This window comes from Lathamus discolor, chromosome 6, assembly GCF_037157495.1.
Source record: "Lathamus discolor isolate bLatDis1 chromosome 6, bLatDis1.hap1, whole genome shotgun sequence".
NCBI lineage: Eukaryota > Metazoa > Chordata > Aves > Psittaciformes > Psittacidae > Lathamus > Lathamus discolor.
The window spans coordinates 16432683-16445410 of NC_088889.1; positions in this window are offsets into that span (position 1 = coordinate 16432683).

A 12728-nucleotide genomic window follows, 5' to 3' on the forward strand; every position below is an offset into this window, starting at 1 on the left:
ATCTTTTATTTTTCTGCCTCTCATTCTGATTTATTTTCTTAGTTTGATTTCCATAGCAATTCCCCTTTTACTTCTATAAATGATTCCTGTACAAATAGCAGATAAGAAATGAGCAATAAGAAGAAACAGAACTACAGCTTCTGGCTTGCAAAGCCACAAAGCAGAGGGGAAAGAAGAGCAATTCAGGGGTGTAATTTTAACTCTTTGTGTTGTAATTGACTACATTTCAGGTTGACCATGCCTCACTTAAATCTCTTCCTCTTCCTCAATCCCCATATAAGTGTTTGTACAGAGCAGAGGAATATCATACATTCCTCAGGGCAGCTTTCTCAGGGCTGACTTTCTTCTCCTTTCTCAGAGTCAGTCCTTCAGCCTAGCAGAAAAGCATTAGGAATCCAATTTTTGAATGCTTTTGTTACCTGCATTATTGAAAATCCATTTAAGCACATATACTGAGCTGAGGGTTTTCTTTATCTTGATTAGATGCTCCTCCTTAGCTGCATGGTCTTGAAATAATTGGAAGCTTTTGTGGATTCCACTATCTACTTGGGAGAAAAGAGGGAGAAAAGAGGGGCTGGACAAAGGTATTCCACCCTGCAGCCCGCGTCAAGTAATGTATCGTCATGTATTGTAATAACCAGTGATGCAAACTATGAGAACTTTCCTGTGAGCAGAAAGCCTTCCCAGGTGTGAAGAGCAGTGAGAATGGGATGCTTTTTTAGGGAGCAAAACAGAAGCGGTTGCAACTGTGCTATTCACGTGTGCCGTGTGCGTATGAATTGTGTACACGTGTGATATGGGTGTCTGTGCTACTTGTTCAGCTCAAAGATACCTGTGAAGGCTGCTCATGAAGGGTTTAATATTTAACAGCAATGGAATATTTAACAGTGATGGAAGTTACAGAATTCCTCCCCCTGAATCTGCTCACATGAGATTTGCTGGTGCTTGTAGATGAAACAGTTGTGTGGACGTTTCTGAGCCGGTTCACTAAAAGGCGATGCTGAGGGATGCTGGCAGAAGTTTAATTTTTATCAGCTCCTCTTAGGTGGCACCCTGAAGTTTATCAAACAAGTAAAGCTGATTTGCTCTTCGTTAGTCTCAGTTGCATGAATCGGTTGCCAAGTAAACAGGATTTTGCATTTTCCTAATTACTTTCATATTTGTGTTTTACCTCTATTTGTTCTCTTGCAAAACTGGGCCTAATAATTAGTCAGGCTCCTGCTGCCTAGACCTTAAAAAAAATAAAAATGGAGAATTGGCAAGGGTGAAGGGGGGGAAGAGACTTCTGAGAGTTTTTTCTCCCTTATAAATTAATTTTTGTTACAAGCATCTTTTATACATATTACTAAAGGGAGCACACTAAGAAATGCAAATAATAGTTCTTTATTTTATTATGACAGTTAATTAATAGCAACCTGTTTTAATGAATAAAGTCACTCAGAGTCCTTCAGCACTTCCTAAGTAGAGGCCAGAATCTGTAGGGATTCTTCCCCCCCCCCCCCCCCCCATTGTATAGCTCCAAGACTCCCCATACTATATAGGGCCTGTATAGAAATGCTCGCTAATGAAGAGGGAGGGCAAGGAACTTGTCTGCATTCAAAGATCACTGGTGAGTCATTCAGCAAGAAAAGGCCCCTTGCTAGGAATAGTCACAGTTCCGCGGCATTGTGCTAGCAAAAGGGTTTGATCAAAGGTCTCCTGCCGAGCTTGCATGGTTTCCTTTCATACAACGACCATAATTAAAACCACTAATTCTCTTTTAAAATGCTGCAGGATGCCATGTAGGCATCTGTCTGGAGTGTCCTTTGTGCTGTCGGGAGCTGTTAAGGACCAGCGCCGAGGGCTTTTCAGCTACATGCCAGTCAGGAAGGTGATTCAACATAAGGGTGCCTCTGAAGGCTTGACAGGGCCTTGACTACACAATTCCAGCTGAATTTGCCCCTTGTCAGCTGCCAGTAAATAAATCTCAAAGAAGGGAGGGGAGGGGGGAAGCTGAAGTTTCATTACCTGATCCCCAGGGCTTTGTTGGTTTTGGCATCGCCCAGGGGGAAGCCCTCACCCCTCGGGGCCAGGGAGCTGGAGATGGCCATTGGAGACCCCAGCGCCCAAGCCTTTGAAGACCATCAATACTTGTAACAGTTCAGCTGTTAGGAAGACAAATAAATGGAAGAGCCCATTAATCCCCTTTGGGTACTCGGTGCCTTTTGCCCTTTTATCGCAGCCTTATTAGGTTCCTACTCATCTTGAACCAGGAGGGATGAATTGAAGTTGTTGAGCGCTAATTGGCAAAGACTTTTCATCACGGGCCAAGAACTTTCACTGACTTGAAAGTAACTTCGCCTCAGGGAGGATCAGCAAATTTTTGCCTTGCCATTAAAACAAAACCCCAAAATCCTGTTGGGATTCAATGCAGTGTTTAAAAATTTAGGAAAATATTAAAAGATGCAACTGCTAACTTGATAGGCTTGTCCTTCATGAGGATGTTGGCAACTTTTATTTGCTCTTTAAAAGAGAGTCAGGGAACCAGACAAGGCTCAGGGCAATCCATCCTGAAATGCAGTTGAAATGCATGTCTTTATGTGTGTACACGTGCATTACCAAAACCTGCTCATGGGCTAGGCTTCCCAAAAACAGCCTGGGAGATGATCTGTAAGGTGGCACCATTGTTCTCAACAGCTTGCAACCGCTCATGGTTCAAGCAGAGTGGTGCTGAGGTTTCCATGCGCCTAGGGACAATTCTGGTTGCCCTCTAGTCATCCCTGGGTTTGCTGGTGGTATTTATTAATGGGAAACATTTCAGTGTGGAGACACTTAGATGTTCTCTTATCATAGAATCATAAAATAGTTAGGGTTGGAAAGGGCCTTAAGATCATTAAATTCCAACCCCCCCTGCCATGGGCAGGGACACCTCACACTAAACCATCTCACCCAAGGCTTCGTCCAACCTGGCCTTGAACACTGCCAGGGATGGAGCATTATGAATTGTTTTTAATGTTGATTTTGGTAAACGTTGCATTAATTTGGAGGTACTTACTGCCCTTTCTTCTCTCCCTGTCTCTCATTGCGTATTTTACATAAAGAAAAAAACTTTTGTCAGTTTGCAAAACCATCTTGTACATGGTGACAGTGTCATTGGCCACCTCAGCCTGGAAGACGTCAAGCTGGGGATTTTAGAGCACAAAATCTTACTGATCTGTTCTTCAGCATCTGCATGTGGGGGACTCATGAGACAAGGTGCCTACATTAAGGATAGCATCTCCCACTGGGATGCCAATATGTGTACCCTGGCATAGTCCACCCATGCCAGAGCTCTCACCATCTTTCCAGGGACTTCCAGGACCAGGAGTTTGGCATGGTGCTACTTGAACAAACAGGCAGCTAAAGCTCTTGCACCGCTAGCAGTAGGGAATGGAGACATCATTGTCAGTACCCTCCAAAAGGCTGTTTGGTTTGGATCTGCCCCTGACAGGTGGCTGTGAGATGCTGCCTGGCTCCATGGCTGTGAAGGGCCACGCAGTGAGGATGGAGGACACTACTGGCACTGCGTCCATGTGTAGTCCCTTCTATGGGAGCGTTTGAGTGCTCCTGGTGTTTTAGAGTTGTAGTGTAATGCTGCTGGTTAGATACAGCAGCTTGCTGGACTTTGGGGAAAAAATACCTAAGAGGAGCATGGTTTTGCAAGGTTTGTGTGACCTGTTTTTGTCATGTCCTTAGCTTTAGCGGCAAAGCCACTTTAAAAAATGGCATTTCAAGAACTCCTCTGCTCATAAAGCCTCCCCTGGGAGGATCTGCTGCCTATTTCAGGCCAGAAGAAGGACTTTTGTGCCCAAATTGTTGCCATTTTTTCCCTAAAATTTATTTTGTCTCCCTTGCTGCCTCTTGACACTCGTGTTATCTTCAAACTTGACATTTCAATAAAGGCTTTTTCAAAACAGAGTGAAAGCAAGGAATGAGTATAAATTGGAATAACTTTATTCAGATGAGTGGAGCTGGGGGAATTTGTGCCGGCGGAGGGCTGGTTGGAGATGGTACGCTGTGATTGACAGTCTCCAGCAATCCTTCACAGCCTGCTTCTAACAAATCTGAGATTTTGCCTTTTGTCGTGTTGTACAAACCCAAAACAAACATACTGGTTATCAGTTAATTTTATCAGTAAATCCTTGTTCATCAAACTACAACAAAAGTGGGTTTTGCTGGTCGGGCAGGAAGAGACACTGTGGTCTCAAGGAAGATGAAGGTCAGCTTGGATGCTGGCTATACACAAGCATTTGTATTGCTGATTCAAAAATGAGGGGGATAAGGTACTTCTCAAGGGAAGTTCTCTGTAAGTGGTTATTTCCTGCCAACATTTGGAAAAGGAAAATCAAGAAATCGCTACTTATTGCAAGCTGTGGTTTGGCATCTGGAAAACTGTGGGTTTGGGTTTTTTTAAATCCACAATCATAATTTTGATCTTTAAACTTAATTGAACTAATTCAATTAGACCACACCAGTCTTGCATATGACTGAAGACTTTGGTCTGGTTTGCTAGAAGGTAAGAGTGAACCATGAATAATTCTGACTAGATAAGAATGAGGTTTTTTTCTCTCCTGTGGGAGTCTCCTTTTGCAGTGTGTGTCACACAGCCCTCAAGTGCTAAGGTATTTTTTGCACAACTTATCCTGATACTTGGGCAATGCACCCTGCTCATCCATCACATTGGCTCTCTTACAAACCTACTGAGTCCCATTTTCCATCACATAAAAATTAGGGTTGATGACATGAGGAAGATTCAGCTGCTTCACTTGCCATTTTATTTAAAGCTGTTTTGGTAACTGTCATCTTCAAATAAATATAATTGCAGAAACCATGAGAAACATGGGCTATATGGGCCAGGCGTTTTGCCCTCTATTTCTGAAGGCAGTGTCCTATCAAGGTCCCCAGTACATGGGTGCCCTTGAATACCATTGAAAATATTGGAGTTTATTGTGATTTTAAATTCAGTGACATCATTCATAACATTTTAATTCTTCTTGTGGTTCCTGGTGTTAAAAGTGACTAGTTTTAAGAAACCCTGGGGACCCCTAAATACCTTTTTTTCTCCCAACCAGGATCTAGCTTTTTACCATTTCCTTAATGTTTGCAGCTAGAAATACAGCTTAAGTGGCATTATGCTAAGTAATTATTCTTACAGGATGTGAAATGAAACAAATTTTGCACAGCATGAAATTATTCCTGCCATGTATGGCATTCGGTGGCAGATTTTTGCGTTTGGACCGTAAACAAGGCTCGGCGGCAATGAACACGGAGCGGAGGAGGAGGGAAGCGGGGAGGAAAACACTACCAAAGGTAAGTCCTTGTAGCAAAAATATTTTTGGCTGGATCAAATATTAAACCTGCTACTACAAATTTCACGCTTTGCATTCCTAAAGCAGATGCCAAGTGATGATGCCAAAAATTAATTGGAAATAATATTGCTTGCCTTGTGTGCTCTTTCCAGCAGAGGGAGCAACGGATAAAAGATGCGTGCGGGGCCGAATTCGCAGGCGCTGGTAAGGCTGTAATTATTTCTGTTAAGAATATGTAGCGACATGCTTGTGCGCTTATTTACATCTGAGGATGTGATCTAGAATGGAGAGCTTAGATTTATAACTATTCCTCCCTGCGTAGGAGACTTTGATGTTTTGCCCGCTTTGTGTTAAATTGCTGGGTTTGCTCTTTAAGGTACAGTGAACTGGTTCGGTATTTGGATGACATCTTGAACTAAAAATTCAAACCTTGACTTCTTATAGGGAGGTGATGCATGTTGTAGCATTGCGGTCTTCCGGCAGTATTTTCACGTGGGTTTCTGTGGATAAATAAAAACATCATTACAGAATTAAAAAGAAAAGAAAAAAAAGGTTGAAGGTAATAATAAGGAGAGGAATATTGTCTCTTATTTGTGGTAAAATGTGAGTTGCTTCTTTATATATAACAAAATAGTAACCGGAAGGAGAAAGTTTCCAATTAGTTTCACATTCTGTAGCACAAAGAATCTCTCAGGAGAGAGATGGGGAAAAGATGTAAAAGAAGTCTAAACCAAGGATTTTTTTCTGAAATCTGCTATTATAGCATTCAATTATTTATGCAATTAGGAAAACAGAGTAGGACATTACTTTCACTAGTACTAAATGGCAGATACTCTTCTTATATGTATTTGTTTGTATTCACCAAACGCATCAAGCAGGAGCAAGCATAACCCTTAAATCATCTGTCTGATTAGGGAAGAATTTTTTTCCTTAGAAGATACAGATCAGAAAAAAATGTTAACGTGCTTCCCCCCCAAACCTCCTTTGGAAAGCCCGATAATTCAGATTATTCCCACTGCTTCCAGCTCCCTTTGCACAAGTAGGGATGAAGTGGGCAGGAAGGGAAGGAGAGGGAAATGTGTGCTAGAACAAATTGAACAGCGCAGTCTTTCTTGAATGACTGAAAAAATATATTTCACACTGCTTCCTTCCAGTTTCACAACATATAAATAGATGCCGCCTTGGAACAAGTCAAGATTTGATGCAACCTCAGAGCTCAATCTGTGCAAGAAAAAAAAAGAAGTCTGTGTTCATGTTCTAGTCTTTCACTATCTTGTTTCAGGGTTATTGTTTAAATCAGCACTTTCCAACTGTGTAGGTTTTAGCTGGAGATTTTTTGCTTGGCTGTTTGTTTTGGAGAGGAGGGGGCTGTACTTTCCCAACGTATGGGAGATAAATGAGATGTTTAAAGTGCCTCAGTGGAGTGGCATAAAAGCTGGGAAATCAGAGAGATTGCAAATCTATGTTTGTTTTAGAGAAAATAAAATAAATCAAGCAAGAGCAGGTTAGAGCTGCTAACACTGAGCTGATTAAGAGCAGCAGTTACATAAAAAGCAGTTAGAGTCCATATTGTAAGTAAGTATTATTGCAGCCATGAGAAATGCAGCTCCAAAGCTTTTAAGGGCTGGTATAGCACTTTTTTTTTTTTTCTTTTTTCTTTTTTTGTGAATTAAGTGCTGATGAAAGGTATGGGATTGGCAGCTTTGCAAACTCAGTGCTGCTGTTTAATCACATAACACATGGTAATGCCTACAAGACTGCAGGAGCAAGTTGTCCTGGACATCTGCTGACTCTGTTCTTAGGGAAAGACATCACTTAGTCCCCCGATCCAGGCTGGTAGGGTCCAAGATCTACTTGTAGATCTCTACAAGGAAAAAACAGGCAAGAACTCTCACAATCCCAAACCATTGTGCAATCATTGCTGGGTTGTCAGGGTTGTCCCTCAGACCCCACATGCCTCCTACACCTTCTACCAAGCTTGAGACTGGTGAGAAGTGGGAACCCACAACTCTAATGAGGCAGGAAGGCAATGGGTGCTGCTCTTGGGTGAGTGACCCATGACCCCCAGAATTGGAGGTGCAGGATCTGAGGAGGAGCGAAGGCCTTTCCCTTTTGATGGAGCTTCATCAGATATGTTGGAAATTTGCAGCAGTGGCTTTCTTATCCCACTAGCAGGTAGTTCCTTTTCCCCTTTGTCCTGGGTTCAGCACTAGCAGTCATTATTTCTCCTTAGTAGCTGGTGCAGTGCTGTGGTTTCGACTTTCAGCCTGGGAATAGCGCCGATAACACCGATGTTTTCAGTTGCTGCTCAGTAATGTTTACTCTGACCAAGGACTTTCTGAGTCTCATGCTCTGCCAGGGAGGAGGGGAAGCCAGAAGAAAGCAGAGACAGGACACCTGACCCAAACTGACCAAAGAGGTATTCCATGCCTCAGCATGTCATGCCCAGGATGTAACGGGGAGTTACCCGGAAGGGCACTCACTGCTCAGTTGGGCTCGGTCAGCGGGTGGTATTGTATTCTCTTCCCTTGTTATTTCCCTTATCATTATTATCATTGGTGGCAGCAGCAGTGGTTTGTGTTATACCTTAGTTACTGGACTGCTCTTAGCTCAACCTGTGGGAGTTGCATTCTTTCAATTCTCTTCCCCATTCCTCTGGGAGTGTTGGGGAAGGAAGAAGGGGAGGCGGGGTGGGGGGGGTGGGTATGAGGGTAGAGCGAGCAAGACCGCATGTCTGACTGGGTTTTAGACCACAGCAGTTCTTTTTGGTCAATGCCCATCCTGTGGGGTGATGCCTGGCCGCAGACATGTACACGTACATAAGCCAGATCAGTTTCATGATCAATAATTCTATTGTATTACAAGTCATTACCATAAAGTACAATGAGACAAGACTTAGCCTAAGCCCCACACTTGATAAACACTAACGCAGCAAATACTGGCTCTAAGTAAGGTACGATATACTGAGAGTGTGAGATCAAGAGAAGCAACTTTGAGAGCCAATAAATCAGCATTGTGATGAGTGACTATAGATCCAAAACAATGAATGCTTATCACAAATACGATTAGACACACTCTGATCAGATCTGTTGTTACCTCAACCCCTCTTGCCCCACGTTGTGCACCAAAAAGAACTGCTGTGGTTTAAAACCCAGTCAGACATGCAGTCTTGCTCGCTCACTACCCCCTCCCGTTCCTCCCTCCCCCCTGTTCCCGGAGGAATGGTGTCCTGGTTTAAACAAAGTCAGCCATAAACCACACAGCCCGTCCATTCACTCCCCCACTTCTTTCCCTCCCTGTACCGCTGGAGGGACGGAGAGGAGAATCGAAAAGAATGCAGCTCCCACGGGTTGAGATAAGAACAGCCCAGTAACTAAGGTATCACACAAACCACTACTGCTACCACCAATAATAATGATGATAAAGGAAATAACAAGGGAAGAGAATACAACACCTCAACACCAGCCAACCAATAACTCACCCCGCTCCCCCAGCCGAGAACTGACCGATACCTCCTCCAACCCTGCAGTCCCCCCCAGCCCTTCCGGGTAAACTCCCCATTACATCCTGGGCATGACGTGCTGTGGTATGGAATACCTCTTTGGTCAGTTTGGGTCAGGTGTCCTGTCTCCTCTTCCTCCTGGCTTCCCCTCCTCCCTGGCAGAGCATGAGGCTCAGAAAGTCCTTGGTCAGACCAAACATTTGAGCAGCAACTAAAAACATCGGTGTTACCAGTGCTGTTCCCGGGCTGAAAGTCAAAAACACAGCACTGCACCAGCTACTAAGAAGGAGAAAAAATGACTGCTACTGCTGAACCCAGGACACCCTTAGAGGGAATAAAAGCCATGGAGATTGACTAAACCCATTACAAGAGGTTTTGTGTCCCCTTCGCTTGGTATGAAGAGGCCGTTTGCCCTCCACAAGCTCATGGCACTGGCTGCGTTGCTCTGGCAAAGCACTCTCGTTAGCCTATCTGCATCCTTCATTGGAGACCTCCTCTCTGCAGCTCTTCCTCCAGCATTAGCCAAGGTGAATGTGCCAGTGTTTTGGGCTGTCCATTTCCCACTGAGGTATTCAGGTCATGTTGATAGTAGTAGGTATTTCTACCACTCTCATAGCACTGGCAAGGAGAAATTCCCACTAGGTATTCTGGAAATTATTTGGTTTGGAGGGCAGTTGGTTTAGATTAGACTAGGTCATTTTTTCTGCTCTTGAAACATTTCCTTGTGATGCTCCACTCAGCCAGCAATGAAATGATTTGCCTCCTTTGGAGGATAATTTCTGTTTCACAGCCTTCTTCCTTATAGGTCCATTTTAAAGTGGAAACTATCCCTATTCAAAATGAGAAGTCATGTATTTTATTCTTAAAAATACCCACCCCTAAATTTTCAGACCTAAATTCTGAAAATATAAAATCATACTAATTATAGGAAGAATAAAAATTAGTTACATGCCTTATGGTCTCCTCCAAGGTCACGAGCATCATGCTGGGAGATGGTGAAGATGAGGATTTCTCTAACACGGCTTGTCTCTGAGCTGTCATTGCTAGCCCACACTCCCCCAGACCACTTTACAGCTCCCATCTGTTGGGAAGGCCCCATGTCACTGCTCTCCCACTCCTGCCCTGATCCTGAGGTGCAGCATGGAAACTCTTCCATGGTTTCCAGTCATGTCCAGCTCAGGTTGGAAGTTGGTTCTGGAAGGTCAGCACACCCCCGCAGTAAGTAACTTCACATCTCTGCAAGTTTCCCTTGAATTTCCTACAGCTGTCTCTACTTTCTCAGCTTTACTAATGTCTTTCAGAAAATGGAACATATCTTGACCTGCCTCCTGACTGTATCTCCAGGGTGGGAGCAGCAGAGCATGAGGCAGCTCTCCAAATCCGCCCTTGTGGTATCCCCTTTTCAGGTCAACCTGCTTTCTACCCAGCAGCCCAGGAAAACATCTCCTGGAAGGGGACCAGACTGCATCGCAGTTGGCACAGCACTGGGTGGTTCATCCCATCCCAAGGCAGCAATCCCGGGGAGATCTGAATTATTGCATGGCTGGGGGTCCCCTTCTCTCCATCAGCACTGGAGGGAGCCCAGTTTGCCTGCTCAGGAGTGGGTATCTGCAGTGTAGGAAATCCCACACAAGGTGGCAAACCCTTCTGCAGCTGCAATTTGCATTTTCTGACCAGAAGCAAATAACACTGTTTAGCTCTCTTGGTGTATACAAGGGTGTGAAAAAACAAGCCTAATACAGATGTGTGTATAAGCTAAATATTGAAATATGACTAAAAAAACATGTTCGACCTCAGGCCTGCTGCTATATTCCACTCAAAACAAATGTGCAGCATCAATTGGCAGCTACCTAGAAGAAAAGATATGAATAGAGACAGCAGGAATAAGTTGAAACAGACCAATTGAGCTGTTTTTAAGAGGAGAAAATAAGTGCAATTGCTGATTTCTTTGGCCTTACTCTCAACTGCTCTGTGCCAAGGCAAAGCTTTGTACTAACTTTAGCTGCTACACAAGGCAATAAACAAATCTTCCTCTATTATTTTGCTTTAGTGGTACCAAGAAGCTACCTCCTCCTGTTCAAGATGGTGCCTAAGAGTAGAAGAAAGAGGGGGGTGCCTGCCCTGAGCACTGCGACAAGCCACCAGGGCAGAGACCAAGCAGAAGGAAGCAAAGCACAGAGTCCAGGGAGTGAAAGTCTTAGCTAATGCATAAGGAAAGTAAGGGATCTATGGCTAGTCATGAGGCAAAGGCAATTTTTGTGAGTCCCTCCTGTGCCACATGACTGTCTTCTGATCCTGCTGAGGAAGGCTTGGTGTGCCGAGAGCTGCCCAGGGTTACAGCAAAGGTGTGCGCTGAGCAGGCAGCCACACAACCCAGCACAGAATACCTGGGAGAAGTAAGTGGCATGTTCTGATTTGTCCTGGTGGACAGTGAGGAGGAACTTGGAAGTGGGTGCATGAATCTCCTCTGAAGCTCAGGTTTCACCAGGTGACAGGAAACATTTTCCAAAATCCCATCTTTCCCCCAAGTGGACAAAGGGACAGTGAGGTTGTGTCTCCCATGAGGGCCAACTACTGCATCCTTTTTCCCTTCAGCTTCAAACAGAACCAGACCAGCCTGGAAGAGCTGTCCAGGTCTCAAACCTTTTTGGCCAAATCCAAGCCAACTTGGCCACGTGCCCTGGAAACCCTTGAGAGGGGACACCATTATCTTTAATCTGACATGGCCAACGTTCTTCGGATGAGAGGAAGGGCTAGAAACAGGCAGAAAGCATGCTCCAGCGTTGCGCACTGTTCTTCTGCTCCTGCCTTTAAGTCCCTGACGCATAATCTTGGTCCTGATTTGGTCTCCACCTCATCTGGCTTGTGTAAGCTGCTTCCCGTGACCTTTCCTCAGCAAAAGGAAGAAGGGGGAGGGATGGGGGGCATGTTAATAGAGCTAGACCCTCCTGCCAGCGGGCAGAGGGTGCTCTTGCCTAGCATATCCCATTCCCTGCGGGTAGCTGAGACTGTTCCCCTATAAACCAGCCCTTCCCACATGCTTGGGCCCAGAGATGCCTGAGCATCCCTGCTGGCCCAGCGTGCTGGAGATGGATCTGCTTCATTAATATTCCTGCTCTGGTGGGTGGGTGGAGGGAGCGCCACGTCTAACCTACTTTATTCAAATAGAAAATGGAGTGAGAGAGAGATACAGGCTCTTCCATAATTCCAGATTTAATTGGAAATTTAGTAAATCTGCTAAAATATTTAGTGGTTTCAATTTTTTCCCCTCTTCTGTAAGAAACAAAGGATCCTGGTTTATCATGTGTCTTTCAACAACTTTAATTTCATTTGTAGATTAAGGATGGAAGTAGCATTTCCACTCGATTGCATACCGGGCATTAAGAAGACAAAAACGTTCATTGTTTGCCCGAAGTCGGAGGGGTTTTTGCAGACATTAAGCTGTAGGTGGCATTCTTTATACCTGACATCAGGACGCTTTTGTCAGACGTTCAGTTGACAGGATTTTCTGCTGACCCATCAGAGGTGTGTGAAGCGGTGAAAAACCACCAAACCATTTCTGCCAGGTGATGGGGACTACGGAAGAAGTGGGACAGTCTCATCCCAACCCCCTGAGCAGCGTCTGCTCACAAAATAGGTAATCAGCATGGTTTTTCAGAGAGAGCATCTGAGGGAATTAAAGAGTAAAGATTTAGTGGCCTTTCCTATAAAAAAGTATCATATAAAAATGGTTTGGGTTGGAAGGTACCCTAAAGCTCATCCAGTTCCAGCCCTCTGTGATGGGTAGGGACCTTCCGCTAGGCCAGGTTGCTCAAAGACCCATGCGACCTGGCCTTGAGCACTGCCATGGATGGGATAGCCTCAGCTTCTCTGGGCACCCTGTGCCAGGGCCTCACCAC